At 36.0% G+C, this 12,817-nt stretch overlaps 1 long non-coding RNA gene across 2 annotated transcripts; it reads right to left on the bottom strand.

Annotated features, from left to right (window-relative positions):
- Positions 1 to 5,070: 5,070 nt before the first annotated feature.
- On the bottom strand, positions 5,071 to 9,916 carry LOC135782773 (uncharacterized). Of its 2 annotated transcripts, XR_010545479.2 has the most exons (5): positions 9,625 to 9,916; positions 6,630 to 6,686; positions 6,427 to 6,489; positions 6,078 to 6,139; positions 5,071 to 5,918 (listed from the first exon to the last, which is right to left on the bottom strand). It is a non-coding gene; the product is annotated as an uncharacterized lncRNA (long non-coding RNA). The 2 variants fall into 2 exon arrangements; XR_012335142.1 differs by lacking the exon at positions 9,625 to 9,916 and having other exon boundaries at positions 6,630 to 6,976.
- Positions 9,917 to 12,817: the final 2,901 nt, after the last annotated feature.

Here is a 12,817-nt window from a genome sequence, read left to right as displayed (position 1 = left end):
CAATAGGCTTCAATCACGGAGTAAACAGGAGTTTCCCCCCATAGCGTCAGCAAACTGACGCAATGCGAAGTGAACCGTATTGAAAGGGAAGCCAATATGGCCAAGCTTCCAGCCTGGTCAAGTTCGTTTTGGTAACACTTTATTTCGATAGTCCACTTTAGACATTATAATACTAATTTTAAGTAACTTTGCAACTACTTATCAACTACAAATCTTTAGAGAATTAGTAGACTGTTTGCTTATCTACTAAGACTTTATTGTGATGATATCTCAACAGACATTCAACTGACTATAAGTATCTTTGCAGGTGCATGTAAACTTATTTCACTAACTCAAACCTCCTAACCCCAACCCTTACAGTCTATACTCTAATGACAGTTAGTTGATGTACAGTTGCAAATTATTGAAAGTTAGTTGACATGTAGTTGCAACGTTGTTTATAGTTAGTAGAATGTCTAAAGTGGACTATCAAAATAAAGTGTAACCTTGGTTTTAGCTAGTGGGTCACCTGAGACCTATATTACATCTTGTAAAACTGGCATAATAGGTGCCCTTTAATATTAAAATTACACAACAGTGCTATATTGCAAATACCGTGACCAGACTAAATGAAACTACAGTGATGTTCATCATAGTGTAGGCTATTTAAAATGCCCTGCACCCTTCAAAGTATTCACTTCAGGTGAGTAGGATGTAGACCTAGAAAGCACTACACAAAGTAAGCAGGGTCTTTTGAGTGTGTGCCTATAGGATGAAGAATGTTTTTTTGTGCGAACTCTATGAAAATGCCATGGCAACTGTAAAAGTAAACCTGCAATTTTTATCTGGCCAACTTTTCACCAATTAGCTTAGCTTTGGACTATTAACAATCAAAAACTTCTTCAGAAATGAGAGCTTTCATTCTTTTCTTTAAGCTGCCTTTCATGTTAACGTCACGACACAGGTGAGCCATAGCTATTCTGAACACACAGACTGCAGCATTTAGGATAAAACGTCTGTGAGTGTGTTAGCGAGCCACCGGCTCCCCAGGTTCCTGCTGTAGCTTATTATTTTCCGGCTGAAAAATGGAGAGGCTCTTTCTGAGGCAGCGAGGCAGGAACACTTAGGGCCCAAATGGGTCCTCGCTTAAAACTACTAAGTGTGTCTGTCCCCTGCTGTGATGTTCACATACACACACCGGCGCGCGCATATTCGTATCTTAACACCAGGAGCGCAGAACACTGGAGCTTTTGAGAAGAAATTAGAGATAAAATGACAGAAACAGGCTATCAAGTCAAGTCTCTTTTCATGTTTTATTAATTCTTACAGATAAACGAAGAGTTCCGTAATTCCACCCAACGTACATGCATTATGAAAGTGGTTGAGGACGTTCTACACGTGTTAAAAATCTAAGGGTGGACAGGAGAGCAGAGACCTTTTAATGTGTAGGGTGGACACACACATACAGAGGATCTGGCTCTTTTAATCCTCTAATGAATCAGTATTAATGCTGGGTTTAACTCTGATAATCGGACACGTTCTGGAGAGACTGAATAAATGAGGTTCTTCTGGCCACGTATACACTGTACCTCATTTACTCACTGTGAGTTGTCATTCCACGGATCATAATACTAGCCTGGTTCTACCAGACTCTCGTACATTTCATTTATAGAGTCTGGCCTCTCTCCATTGAGAAACGTTTACTTTAGTGATGCACCGATGTATCGGCCACCGATATTTATCGGCCGATTTTTGATGGATTTGAAACCATCGGCATATCGGCAATAGCACGAGAAAGGCCGATACCGATTGTTTATTAATTAACTGCATTAAGAAATCCATTATATGTAAAAAATGAGTTAATGTTGTTAATAAAATAAATGCTGAATTGCAAACACCACCTTTGAAGGTTGTCATGCTGTCTTATTATATTTGTTTTAGCTTAATTTGTGCCTCTCTTATTATGTTGGTCAGTTAAATGTTAATTAGATCCAATCCATGTTCAGTATAAACTAGCTAATAGACCAACTGTATAGTATTGTATACAAGTGTTTAAATCGGTATCGGCCCAAAAAAATCCTATCGGTGCATCCCTAGTTTACTTCCTTGTAGGCGGGTTCTCTGTTAAAGTTCAACACTATTGGATCTGCCCAGAGTCACTCAGGATCTGCCATAGCCAATCGCTAACGTGTGGTCGTGATGTATATCATGCGCCGAAACCGGCCGGAAACAACAAGTCCGAATGATCAGAGGATTGTAGAGATGCAGATTTTGTTCATCGAATTTACACTCAGGACGATGTATTCAGTCAACTGTCGAAGCTGGGTCTAATCATTAACAAAACGCCGCTCCGGTCGTTGACGCCAAATGACACACAACCTCAACGTCATTGTTCTACGCCACGCCCTCTCTCTGCTGATTGGTCCTACAAAAATTGGCTTTCTCGAAACGCTAGAATAGACCGAAATCCCAGACGTAGTATTGGGACACCTATGCAGCCATTGTAGAGGTAGGGGGTGATACAAAAAACACCCAAAAATTCTCATGCCAGCATCATATTTCCAAATTTCAGTCAAAACCGTTCTATTTCATCATAAACAATCTGAAAACAGGGGTTTAAGTGTAAAATACCGAACTTGTCCTTTAAAAATTTGGCAAGGTGCACGTCAGGCTATGCAGAGGCTACGGATAACCTACGGCGTAGCTACGGAGCAGACCTTACGCACAACTATAAATTGGACTTTATAGTAAAAAGGTAGAAGTAGGTTACTCATAGCTGGACTATATTGGGTCTGTAGTTAGCCATCATTCAACGTCTCAGTTTTTGCTTGTTGGGACCCACAGCATTTTTATTGTACAGAGCTGTAATAGGGTCCAGCTGCATTTAAACCAATATGAGTACCAATATGGTTGTCTATACGAAAACACATGTGCTACTACCTCAGTGTTTTAAGTGAGTTTGGTTGTGGAGTTGTCACTTCACTACAAATATGTGCACATGATTCAATACTCAAAGAAAGGAGGCAAATTATTAGCTGTAATGTGTAGGTGACCTCTGTCCGTCCTTTTCTCCTAAGGCCAGGGAGTACTGTAAGTCCACTCATATAATGAGGAAAAATGGTGATGACGTGATGCATTTGTGCACTCTGGCCACTACACTGTCTGCAGGGCATCCAGTCTGCAGAAGTTCAGAGATCAACATCAGAACTGCATGAGTTCTTCATCTAGAATATTGGCTTGCATAAACAAAGAGATCTTTACTAATCATCTTATGCTGTTCTGTGTGTAACACAGCTGTATGTATGTTTACTTGCGTTTACAATGACCTGATGTGTGTGGTCAGACATTAGGAGGCCGGTATTGACCCTGTGTGTGTTGTCTGGAAGAACATCTGTTCTCATTAGGCGTACATTGAAAGGCTATCTCAGAATGATAAATGAATACAAATTGATCGTGAATCGTTCTGCACTGGTGGAATGGTGGAAAATCCTGATAAAAAGGCAGGGTTGAGATAATGTTAGAGGTTTGAAGCACTAGAGGTTGTTGTTGTCTATAGACCATAAGGTTTTAATGACACATTAATATGAGTACAGTACAGAATTTACTTTTTAGATGCGATTGGACATGGGGTAATATGAAAACGTCAAAGATATCCATGTGTTTCGGTTGACTATTATGCCTAAAATGTCTACTGTAAACTGTTTATTGTTTAACTTACTAGTAAGAATTCATGTGTAAATTTCCCAACAGCAAACGTCAAACTGTGATAAACACAATCGTCTCAATTATAATCAGCACAGTCTAACCAAAGCAATTATTTTAGGGGCTGTAAATCAGTTGAAATCAGTCAGATTAATAAAAGTGTAATTAATATTAATGAACCATTGTACTGTCAACAGGGGATTGCCAAATTAAAATTGAAGATAAAAACAGGAACACTGAGCTGGTGAGCTGGCTTTTACATTGGAATTCACAGCTCTTATAAATGATATTACATGTAATACCTGTTGTTAAAAATATTTACATACATACATATATAGATAGAAATTTTGACACCATTAAGAAATACTATATATATATATATTTATACATTTGTGTGTCCACATTATGGCAATGCCTCACTGAGGGATCACAATGCATCACTACCCTGCACATCATGTTCAAGACCTTTGTCGACCACCGTTATTGTTTGTGGAACCGAGGGAATTAAAGTTTTATTTATTTACTTATTTATTTTGTTTGTTACAATATTCTTAATGAAAACATATGGGGTTTGCTCTTTGCCGAGTTCAGTAACCATCTGACCAATGAAATCTCAGAGGGAAAAAAACAGCGTAGAAGAGCAATAAACAAAAAAATACATTTGGACACAAGACCCTGATGCAACTCTGTAAACAATTATGACTTTGTTGCATCACTGGTCTCCTGAGCCAAAAACACTGTGGCTGGTAAGAAATGCGTGTAACTGTCTGTCCGCAATTCCTGATTTTCCAAGAGATTTCAGCATTCCATGAGAAAATCTATACTGTATCATCCAACACATCAAGTATGTCTCTCTTAAAGAGCTTTCTGATTACATCTGTGTTATTTAGATGTATTCTCTTGATCACTAACACATGCTTACACAAAGAGTGTAAGAAGAGGTTTCTTAACTTTGGTGTCATGACAGCACGGTACATTTTAAAAAGCTTTAATCTAGCATGGTTTTTAAAGCAACAATTGTATGGGATCTGCAGTCACAGATCAAAGTTTATATTACTGAGTTTTTTCTGCTGTCTGATTTTTTGTGCACATTTTTTGATTTTTGGTATGCTTGTCTTGTTTTTTTCCTTGCTCTTATTTCCACATTCTGCGCTTGCTTTTCCAAAAGTTGCAGTTCATTTAATTTTTTTGATCTGTGACCACAATACGTTTGGTGAAATATTTATCCCATAAATTTAGTTCACAAGAGAGATGACCTGGATGCAAATGAGAACACAAATGCGAATTGTTATGCGAACTGCATCTGAGATCATTTTAAAATATTCAGTCAATAATGTTTGAACCTGACTTACCTGTAACAGTGAGTATTTTGTACACTGTTAACGATTTCCCTGTATTTTTACAGTACGGTACTGGCAGCACGGTTGCCAGTAAGTTACTGTATTTTGGTTTTACAGTACTGTACTGTAATACCATTTACAGTACACAAACTAGTACTGTATAGTTACAAAGCAGTACTGTACTGTAATTTTACAATATTTTATTACAGTAGTCTATTTTTACAGTAATTTACTGTAATGTCTATATTGACCCATAAATACTATTTATTACTTATTACAATTAATACAATAATATTATATAAAATAGCTAGAGATTTAGGTTTAAATCTATAGTTATTAATATGGTAAAAATGCTAAATTAAAACATAATGAATTAAAAGGCAATCCAAGCAATGTTTGTATCAAAATTTTATTTAAAAAAAACATTTAATTGAAACAAACATATTTAAAACAAGATTTTAAACAATAATAAACATATAATCAAGTAACATAAAATAAAATCAACAAGTATAAACAAGTTTGGAGACCCCTGCTGTAACATATTTAACTCTGGCAAATAGAACACTGTTCCATAGTTTGAAGTTTTCAGTTTAAAGTCCATCATCGACTAAAAGGTAACATTTCACTGTGGTAAAAACAACACTGGCCCATAGTTTTAAATATTCTACTTGAATTTCATTTAACACTAAAAATAAATGCATTAAACTGTGGCAGACAGACCACAGTGGCCTTTACTTTGAAGTCGTCCATTCGAACTCAATCAGGGACTGCATGAAGCTGTTCACATGGGGGTTAATGGCCACAGCTTTTCTCTGCACCAAGTTCCTTGTCTTTTTGCTTGCTCCTTGTCTGGATGTGCCCTTTTTCCCATCTTTGGAATTAATTCTATCCAGAAACCTGTTAGAAATATCATAAACATTAAGTCAACAAATATAAGATAGAAAAAGATTCTTAAAAAACTAAACTCAGCCTTGAACTTACTCCTATTCTGAAACCTTTTACTCTTATTCTACTGTTCCACACCTAATTACATTAAAATACAGAAGATTCACTTACCGCTGAACAAACTCTTTTCTCAATGGACAGCATCCACCTGGATCCTGTCATGATTGAATGTCCTGAACAGAAAGTACAATTGTTACTGATTTGGACACAACTTTTTATTCTGAAAACAAAATATTTTGTCAATAAAGTCCAGGGACACCTCTGCTAAATAAATACAATTATTAAATTAAATTTCTTATAACCAAAGTCTGAATATTTCTGTTTGTATATTTCTACATGGCAAACTAAGACAATTGTGTACATGTTGTGTATGGTCGTGTTACAGTGTTGTGTGTGGGAATTGTGAATGAGTGTATACATGGGTATTTAAAGAAGCTGTAGTGGTAAAGTACAAACTTACCGAACATAATGTGCTTGGGTGTGTCTGGTGTCACCCGTTGTGCCTCCACATCTGCCTTAACTCCTGATAAAGTGCAAGGACACTCATGTAAACTACAAATAAAAAGTCAGCCACATTCCTGTGTAATTTTGCATGTGACGTGAAAGCATTTAATATTGCAGTCGAAAAAATACATGACTTGTAACTGTACATCATGTACTTGCCTGGTGCCTTTAAAGATGATCCATCTTACCCAATCCAGCTTACAAGCAATGGTAAGACTGTAAAAAAGACAAATGTTACAAAATCTGTTAGCCATAGAAATAAATAGACATTGTGAAGGAAATGGTAAAAGAAAATTTAGTAACACTTTACTATAAGAGTTTATTCCTTAACATTTGGTAATGCCTTAGCTAATATGAACTAACAATGAACAATATATTTTACAACATTAATAATATTTGATAATGTTCATTGTGCATTAACTAATGTAAACAGAGACAAAGTGATTGATTTAAAAATGTATTAAGTGTTTAAATCTAATATCATGCTATGCTAACAAATAAAACATTACTGTAAGTGTTAAGTCAGTTGTAAAACACACACACACATATATATATATATATATATATATATATATATATATATATATATATATATATATATATATATATATATATATATATATATTAGTTGTTATATTATATATTATATATAAATATCTAAATAAGTCTTTTTTTTAATTATAACATCTTGTCTACAGAAAATCTCTGAAAATGTCTCGTTTAGTGCAGAAAATAGCGATTTATAGTGACAAGGTAAAAAGACTGTCCCTTTAATGTTTAACCCGGACCGGCTGCGGTGTAACACTATTTCACGCAAAGTTTTTTTAACAAGTTAACGTTAGTAGCTAGCTGCTCACTTTAAAGATAAACATGATCGCCTAAATCTGAGCAATCATGGTGATGCCAGTTTCCTACACGATGTTATTATGGACTATTTTACATCCAGAGATGAAGGATCAGATGACAGAGACGAGAAGACAAAGGTACGTAAATGCGGAGCCCATTCTCTTTTCGTGCATTGATTTGATGCGTTTTGGAAACTTATATATACTGCATGTAATGCATCTGAAGTGGTGGAAACAATATGCCATAAAAATGTATTGGACAACTTACTGGGCGTGTAAAACGCTTAAGAGAAGATATTCTCTGCTTTTGCTGATATACCGTAATATAATAACAACAACAATAAGCGCGGCAATGCCTTTCGTTCATCTGATATTAAGATGAGCCCAGGTCTGAATGATATTTGGTCGAAGTTAAAGCTGCGATGAGTTCGATGCATGTATCCAGTTAAATATGAGGTTTCTTGTTTTCACTTCTGTGGAGGAGGACTGCGGTACTACAGTATGATGTGTACGGCGTGTCAAGTCCTGTCTGTTTACAACCACGAGTCAGCCTTGCCAAACAGTCGAACTTAATACTTTTCTCTGACGCTAACTGAACGGATGAAACGCCGAGATAAACGACCGTTATGCTGGGACCGCAAGACCGCGCTGGCGGGTTGTCTTTGTCCATTTTGTTAAAAATAGTTTCATTGTCACCACACTTTCAACACAATATAAACTCACCAAAACCCTCATAATTTAGTTAAAACAACCCTATATTCATTAATATAAGGTGTAAAGCAGTGGTGTAGTCTAGATTTTTGTAGTGAGTATACTGTGATTTTTCCCTCTCACCCTTATGCTTACTCATCCTAGCGCGACACCTCATAAGCACCACCACACTCACAGATGCATACAGTATAGATATTCATGTGCATTCTGAAAGTGTACTCATAAACACATAAACTGAATGTGTTCTCTTTTTTAAGAAAAAAAAAAGACTTTAGAGCCAATGGGTTTACAGCTGGGGAAACTGGACTGATTTTTAGACTGGTTTAGTGTTAATCAACATCTAACTCGGGGACAAAAGTTATTTAACTGTTAATTAAAATTAAATAAATCTTCAATCTGTGGCTAACACATGCATTAAAGGAGAAAAAATATTCAATTCTTTCAATAGCTATTATCTGACAACTATTGATAACATTACCATGTGTAATTTAATGGTGTAAATGTTTTTAATTAATACACATTTAAGATGACCATGAATTAACTCTAATTTGCATAGTCATTGATATAAAAGCTTATTTTTGCATATAATACAAGCATTGTCTAAAAATGAAAATAGGCTTATACTTAATTATTATTACAAGACCATCATGTAGCCTAATATAAGACACCCAAACCAAACAGAAGTTTAAGATCATATACATCTTGAACGTATACATAAATGAACACAGAGAAGGGAAGTTTAACACTGTGAAGCACAAGCAAACATGCTGAAGGCAGCTAAAAACCATCAGGGTATAATCACGGGCTTATTTTATTGCATTTTGAGCCTTACCTTCATATAAAGTAATAAACTGGACTGATGATTTAAATGTTGTTTACTCACATGTGCGTTGTAAACTCTATGGATTTTATGTTGCAGCACTCGTTCACTTCTCTGGACTGCTTGTTTACAGTGTCGCGTGAGCAGCTACACTGCAGGTTCGACTTCATTTGGCGCTAAGCAGACCTCTTGGTGATGTCAAAGTACCGCGAGAGCGAGTCAAAGCAGATCTCTTTATGTGATAACTGGAGTCTCTCTCGCGGTACTTTGCTGTCACTCGCCAGTCTGCTCCCCAGATACTTTCGCGTCACTATAGTAATCTGATTTCATAGAAATTCATACGCCGATCGGATCGCGCAGTTCGGCATGAAGTATAGTATATAGCCTAATATGTATTTCAACCCGCTAAAGTAGCAAGTGTAGCATGCTAATGTTCAATGCTTCACATCTATATTATGACTAAACTTTAAAAATGTCACAAAACCATGCTGTTACGCATCCTCGCGCTATTTTTAGTGGGTATACGGAAATCCTTGACAATTTCTAGTGGGTATACGGCGTATACCTGCGTATCACGTAGACTACACCACTGGTGTAAAGCGAGTTAAAGCAGCGGTAGACATCTGTGTGTAAGCTTACTTTCTGGGGGAGATTGAAACTTTCTTGGCGACCGTTTTTCTCTCTCATTGCACGTTTAAAACAATATTGTGACAAACTATTGACAACATTCTTAAATTAAAAATTAAGTTTTCATGAAACAGAAATATTTCAAACTTACCGAACTGCCAGAAATCAATCGTCCTCCTTCAGCTGCAGCCAGGAGTTGTGCTGTCTGTGTGATTTGACTCTGGCGCACTTTCTCTGATTATTGCAAGTACACCTGGCACATTACAGCAATGGCTACAGCAAGGTTACATCAAGACCAAAATATACTGTAAAATTTTCCCGCTCAAACAAATTTACCCAGAATGCATTATGAACTGCAGTACTGTACTGTAATGTACACATACAGTATAGTACTGTGGATTTTTACAGTAAAGTACTGCTAAATCTACAGCGACATCTAACAGTGTATGTATTACCTTTAATTAAGAATAAACTCTGGCACATGTGAGATTCAAAGGCAAACTACTTGTTTTATGTGGGTGGGGGTCACATTATCACAATATTTTTCAAACCTAAACATTTGGTTACCAACCATAAAAGATTGAAATAAAGTTTTTAGATTGCAGTGTAATAAAAAGAGACGTTTGAGGTTGGTTAGGGTTAAGATTTATAAATAGTAATCTCAATTCATCCACAAACCATGTAAAGACATTTGAAATGATATGCTTGTATATGTTTTCATAATTTTAACCTATTCACCTTTGCCAAATTAAAATCCCTCTTTTCCATCTTCCTGGGCCAGTGTCATCAGACCCAGAGTTCATGGCAATCATTGGACAGTCCTGTATGATTTGATTGTCTATTGGATTGATTTGAAAACATGCCGGAGTTCAAGTGTGATCTAGAGTCTAATCTTGCAGTGTCATCTGAAGTTTGTCAGCTGCCAATCATTCCCTACTGGGAATAGAGAGGGAATGTGTGTTTAAATGGGAAAGAGAAGGGAAATATGAAGAATTTAAGTGTACAGTATGTGTGACTAAAAATGTATTTTATGGATTTGGGTACTGGTAGCACATTTAAAAATGAACTTAAAGTGAGCAGATGTGCTACTGCATAGTAGAAAAATATTTGCAAGAACCTCTGCAGAAGAGTTATTTATCAAATCACATCCGAGAGCTGCTTGTTGTAATCTGAATGCTCTGCTTATTTTTGCAGATACTAATGCAGGAAACACTGAAGATAGTTTAGTGTCTTTTCTTTCTAACCTCTCTTACTTTCTGATTAATTTGCTGGATGTGCAGCTACTAAGAAAGCAGGAATGTAAATTTGGGGCTTAGTTTATCTGGAAGAGCCATAGGTTAGTGTGATATATGTCCGCACTGGAGGTCTCTGTCTTTGGATGAGACCACACTTCAAAGAACAACTACAATAGGCTGTTCCGGGGTCCTACAGTGCACTTTTGTAGAAAATATTATTCTTGAGAACTTTCTGGTTAATATTTTACTGTATTCTGTCTTCCTTTGCATTTCTCTTTTATCTCTCTATCTCTGTTTTAAAACCAAGCCTACCTTTTGGAGCAGTCTCCAGTTGAGAGTGCAAAGTATAGTGTAATACCTTGAATAATTCTCTATAGTGTGCACTAGGTTTTTGAAGAAAGCAAATACCTCCTTTCTTAGACTCAAATCTAAGGTTCAAACCAAACTTTAGACCTTTATATTGATACATGACCATTCCTGCTGTTTCCTCCTTGCTCTTAGGTTTTATTCTTTCAACAGTGGCTCTCGGCTCACACAATATTGATATAAGGGGTTGGCTTCCATGTAGTGTTTGGCAGGTGAAAAACCAGATATTAAAAGAAGTCAAGTATAAGTCATTTCCTGGGGATAAGAACCTCTCAAGAGAATTATAACATTCTGGGTGATGTAGTAGATTTAGTCAAAGTATAACGCCTGAAAAGTGACATACATTTTTTTTTATCCACCATAAAATATTTTTTACAGAGTATAGAAAAAAGTTTGGCTTAAACATACACGCACGCACACACATTCTGGTTTCCATGTTTTGTGGGGACATTCCATAGACGTAATGCATTTTATACTGTACAAACTGTATATTCTATTCCCCTTACCTACCCCATTCCCTAACCCCAACCATCACAGAAACCTTTCTACTACCTTAGATTTTCAAGAAACATCATTCTGTTTGATTTATAAGCATGTTTCCTCATGGGGACATCAAAATGTCCCCACGAGGTCACAAAAACACTGGTATTCCTATCTTTGTGGGGACAATTGGTCCCCACAACGTGATAATTACCAGGTACACACGCACACACACACACACACACACACACACACACACACACACACACACACACACACACACACACACACACACACACACATATATATATATATAACAAAGCAAAGGACCAGCCTCCAAGCAGGGGCGTAGCACAGAACCGTGGCCCAATGCAAAGATAGTGTCCAGGGAGCCCATTTATCACTTTTTTAAATGATAATGTGAAATTAATAGTAATAACAAGTATATTAACATTTTATTACCATACACAGGACATATGATTCATTGATTTAGTTACCATTTGTGAATTACTATATATAGCAGTAAGCAGTAAGAAAGTTGTATATCATGTATAGAATAGTATAACAAAGTGTTATTTGCATTCATTTCAATGCACCAGCACTGGAAATCATATTGTTGGCATAATTTGTCCTATACTTTAAAATAGATAGAGCACCTCGGTATCTTTTTAGACATAAAAATTGCATTTTAACAATATTTAAATGAACTGTGTTTTATTATTATATACAATTAAACATTGAACATTACAAATAAACATGACATCATTTGTGGTGTAAAACATTGCAGTATTTTTTAAATGTGTATTTATTAAATGTAAATGTATAAATGTATAAGCTAAAGTGTCAAGTATTAAGGGTAAACTCCCCTTCCACTTGAGCAATAGCAGGCAGCTGCAGGATCTCTTAAACCTAAATGAAATTAAATCCTAATTTCTAATTTAATCGAATGACTTCAGGACTTCAGTCTCCTCAAAAAAGCTCAAGATGTGTTTCGTGCCAAGAGAAGTCACACTAAACACTGACTGATGCCTGAAGAAGATATTTAGTTTCTAAAAATTTTTTTTAATTTTGTGTACATATTTCCTGTATTTTCTGTTTGTATCTTAATAAAAAGAGTGAAAAATAAATATGGATGGACATTAAGACTTTGCTTAAACAACAATGCTGGTGATGGTGGCCTAAGACTTTTGCACAGTACTTTATAAAACTTTATTTTACTTTACATGGTAGCACTGACTAAAACAGATCGACATGGTGCAGTGC

This window comes from Paramisgurnus dabryanus, chromosome 15 (assembly GCF_030506205.2).
Source record: "Paramisgurnus dabryanus chromosome 15, PD_genome_1.1, whole genome shotgun sequence".
Classification (NCBI taxonomy): Eukaryota; Metazoa; Chordata; class Actinopteri; order Cypriniformes; family Cobitidae; genus Paramisgurnus; species Paramisgurnus dabryanus.
The sequence above is the reverse complement of the archived record's forward strand: the minus strand, read 5'-3'. Positions and strand labels throughout refer to the sequence as shown.